Source organism: Anarrhichthys ocellatus, unplaced genomic scaffold (genome assembly GCF_004355925.1).
Source record: "Anarrhichthys ocellatus isolate YVR2014 unplaced genomic scaffold, GSC_Weel_1.0 scaffold161, whole genome shotgun sequence".
In the NCBI taxonomy this organism is placed as follows: Eukaryota; Metazoa; Chordata; class Actinopteri; order Perciformes; family Anarhichadidae; genus Anarrhichthys; species Anarrhichthys ocellatus.
In genome coordinates this window covers 40,325-44,901 of record NW_022280191.1, presented here as the reverse complement: position 1 = coordinate 44,901, position 4,577 = coordinate 40,325, and the positions used below count along the sequence as shown (strand labels likewise).

At 42.6% G+C, this 4,577-nt stretch overlaps 1 protein-coding gene across 6 annotated transcripts in view; it reads right to left on the bottom strand.

The window, feature by feature from the left end:
- The window catches only part of enah (ENAH actin regulator), a 101,563-nt gene that overhangs the window by 62,555 nt on the left and 34,431 nt on the right, over positions 1 to 4,577 (bottom strand). The gene's annotated exons all lie outside the window — the stretch shown is intronic.

Genomic DNA, 4,577 nt, shown 5'->3' with positions numbered 1-4,577 from the left:
CACACACACACACACACACACACACACACACACACACACACACACACCTCTCTTGGATTCAATTAGGCTTCCAGCAACTCACTTACAGAAACCATTAGCTGAGCAAAGAGGCAGAGCCCCAGAGGAAGGATCCACAGGTGGCTTCCCTCTCTCTCATTGCCTTTAATGACTCTGCCCTATTCAGCGCCATGGCAACCAGCAGCATCGTGATCAACCCCCCGGGGAGCAGGTTTGTGGACCCTGACCCCCCCCTCCTCAATCTTAAAAGTGAGAAAAGAGGGGAGAAGGTAAATGTGTGGAAGAGGGAGAAAGGTGAGACTCTAAAAGGTACACCCGATACCTTTTTACCACCAACATTAGTTTAGAAGATCAGCGAGTTAAAATGCTTGACTGGAGTCTGATGGCTTTGAGGAGAGCATATTACCTGTATGTTTTGTATGTTAATAAATTAAAACCCTGTTGATTAGACTTCTGATATATTTACTTTGTGCCGGAAAAGTGGAGAAAGGTAGCGTGTCAAGTCTGGAGCCGATAAATGCTCGTGACTGCTGAGTCATTTGTCCTTGGAATGAATGCCGATTGTAAACTCTCCCACTGAAGACAAAAGCCAGATGTTCGTGGGTGTCCAGTGGCAAAGGGGCACAAACAAACAAACTGAAAACACATCGGGTCTGCAAGCATCCACTCCTAATGCTGTAACCACAACAGACTCCAGACGCCGTTTCCTCCAGGGACAAAGCAAAAGGGGAGCGTGTTAGCACATGACCCACACAGAGAGTAGTGTACCGCAGGGTGTTTCCAGGGTTCCAGAGTGCAGCCCCGGAGTGCGTTAACCGGGGGCCTGGCACATTTTTACGGGACTCCAATGGCGTCCCGATTCACACGGGGACAGGGAACACATTGACCAGCAGAGCAGGTCTGGACTGGACCGAGTGAAGCCTTCAGGTGAGCGACTGCATCGGCTTGTTTTAACAGCAGTGCAAACACAACAGTGGATTGAGGCCAAATGCCCTTAGCGGTTCATTAAATACCTATGAAATTCTGTCGAGTTGCCAAATTATTCACCCGTGAATGGGACGTTTGTCCCTTGTGGGTGACCTGTGGGCGACCTGTGGGAACCTTCGTGTGGGAAACGTTGGAATATAGTGGGCAAAAGGAGCTGCTGTATGTCACCTGAAGTCACAGAAAGTAGGCCCTTCTTAATACATTTCCACATCTCACAGGTGTAAATAATAAAATGAATGTATTCCATCATGTGCTTCTTATTCAGGGTCCTGGTATTGTGCATGCTGCCTCACTGTTGCTCTGTCATGGCTTACCGGGACACTAAAATAGACATTTCGACTGTGAAAACTATTTTCCTCTTATGTGAGGGCAGAATTCAAAAAAGCATAAACAATACTATGGCTGACCAATACTTCAATTCAATAATATTCGGATTATCAAGCCTTTCATTAATCCCACATCATTGGGGTAATGACACAGTTACCATGTTACAAAAGCCTTTCGATGACTAGAAAGGTGCAGGAAGCACCATCAACCACACGTCGTTCAAACTCAAAAACAAGCGGTATTGTATGCAAGCAATCAGCTAGTCGGAAAGGATACGTCGTACAATCTTGCCAAAAAAAAAAAAAAAAAGGATTAGCAGTTAGCCAAAAACACCTTACAAGACAAAACAATAAATGTGAGTAGTTGCAGTACAAAACAGGTAATTATTTTTGTTTTAAGGAATTGTGAGTCACCAAAATCACGAGAGGTCCTTGAGAATTCAGCCATAACTGCCCACCCAAAATAACATGCAGATTGCTGCTGCAGAATGCGAGACTAGCTGTGGACAGCTGTGGACAGACAGAGGGATGCACACTCACGGACACGCGCAAGAAAACACATGATTCTCCTGGCGGAGATAAAAACATAATATAAATACTATTCATTTAGTTTAATGACAACAAGCCAGATATGAAACTGCCAGTGAGAATTTGTATCGATGAACACTATAAGCTGTATATAATGATTTCCAAGGATTACAGTGAATTTGAATGGTTTTGTTTCAGAGAGCAGCATACAGTTTTTCTACAGTAGAATAAAGGTTTATTTTTGATGTGTTCTTGTTTTCGTTGTTCCATGTCCTCAGGTTTTGCTTTCTTTTATATTGTATTTTTTTTTTAACTGTTTACATACCGACAAACAGCAGAGCTCCTTTTTGCTGTTAGTTTGAACTTTGTTTTTAATCACTAAACAAATAAATGAACATGTTGAGCGCGAATGACTCAAATGTAGTCTGTGCTGCTTGTGTTTCCATGTAATCAATCCAAACACATTACACCATTACATAACGCTATAGTGTTTGTGGAGCTGTTGTTGATGTGGATGCCACCACTTCACACCCCAAGGCATGACACATGCACACTCACACACACATTCCTGTACTTCTATCTTTGTGAGGACCCTCGTTTACATACTGCATTTCCCAGCCCCTTACTCAAACCTCAACCATCACAACTAAATGCCTAACCCCAAACCTAATCATATATCTAACCTTAACCTTAAAACCAAGTCTCAACCCTCAAACAGGCCTTTGAAGAAGTGAGGATCGGCCAAAACGTCTCACTTTCAAAAGCTGTCGTCACTCTATCGGTTAGAAACAGTTTTGCGTGGTCCTCATTATGTAATAAGTACAGGACTGTGAACACATAGAGACTGACTGAATGTGTGTGTTCACACAGAAAGACAGACTGGAATAACTAGCTAAGTTCCCCTTGTCCTCATCTCCTTTAAACAGGGAATACTTCCTCAGAGTGAACGTAACATTTGGCCCGCTGAGCCTAAAAAATATGTTTTCTGACATGTTAGCAAAACTGCATCAATAATTAAACGCTGTCTTCTTGCTCGACTCCATGTTACCCACCGCTAAAAGGTGGAAGAAGCGATGCAGTTAGCTATATCCCAAACAAGCCCTCGGGGAGACGAGGCACACAGGCATGAGAAGGGAAATCCTTCTCTCACAGATGCCGCCAAAAGACCAAGCTAGAGCTTCTGCATGATAACAGATAACATTTTAAGAGTAGGTTTTAAATAAAGCACTCTGTGACTAGTAATCATGTGGCTAGAACAGCTATCATCTGGTTAGGACAGATTTAAAAGTCCATGGTGGTATTGTCACTTTTTAGAGCTTGGAAACAGGATTATAAATCCAAGATTATATCAACGTTACAATTCTTTTCTTCTTTCTGCATGTCATGTATATTAAAAGTCCCTCTGGGGTGGAAGTGATTACGTCCTCGTCTTTCTGGAATAATACTCCTTAAAAGACGAAGCAAATGGTCTGCAGCAAAGGATCAGCTCTAGTATAGAATCAACAGTGACAGCTTGTCCATGCTACGCTGTAGAGGAAGGACAGAGCAGGTAGATAGGACTTGCTTTTGGAGCTGGAACGTTACAAACATTTTTTTGTGTTGATTACAACTTATATTCTTTCAAATTGCAAGTTTATTTAGCTTTGGACGTGCAAATCGAAGATTCTGAGAAATGATCTGTGATAGAAGGAAAGGGGGGTGGGGGGCTGAGTCACCGCTTTTTGTCTTTCAGCAAACATGGAGAAAAGCTATGTGGAGCGGGGCATCGGTACAGTCTTTGAAAGTGTGATTAAATCAACCCAATGAAGGCGATTGGAATCAGCGACTGCAGAGTTGTGATTTGGACTGTTTGACGTGGAGAAGCGTAGCCATGCATAAAGAAGTAATTAAGCACAAAGAGCAGGCCACAACACGGTGTAATCAGGTCAGTACTCGTGATAAATGGGATAATAGGCGTTATCGATCCGGGGGAACCCTTTCATTGTTCTAAGAAGCCACATTTTTATTGTGTCCATTCAAGAACTACTAGTTTTTAGAGAGCACCGTTCTGAGGGACTTTTTTAGCTCCCATTTCAGAGTTGGTACTCTCCAAGCACAAGAGGAACCATGAGTGACGTAAGTGTACGGAGATTGGACGAACACATGAGCAGCATCTGCAATCGCCATTTAAAAAAAACCTGTTAGCCTTGTAAGCGACAGACAACACAAACAACAACTTGTAACGGGAGTGAGCTAAACCCGGTAGCAACAAAGGCTAACGCTGCATTCACATGGAATCAGGCAAACGGTAGACGGATATCACCGACAAAGGAAAAAAACGAAACAATTATGTAATTATTATAGCAATGTAAAGTATGTAGCAATAAAATGCATGGTTTGTTTAATACTCTATTGCAAATGTAAACAACGTTCTCCTTGTGTGAGGGAGCTTCGTAACATCCAGTTGTAAATTCTGTCACGGAGGGCAGAAGAAAGGTTAAACATTTGGACTTTTTATGACGATTCCGTCTGGTGTTACTGCTGCCACTATCCTCCACCAGCCTCATCTTTACTCTCCTGCTCTCCTGTGAACGCAGCCCAACCCAGAAACATCAGCAATAAGGTTAACCCAGCACCATCAATAACACCCACTGAACCGAAAAAGTGAAATTGCAAATAGAAATTATGTATGACTGTGGCATTGTAACAGAGTTGCTTTTATATATATATATATATATA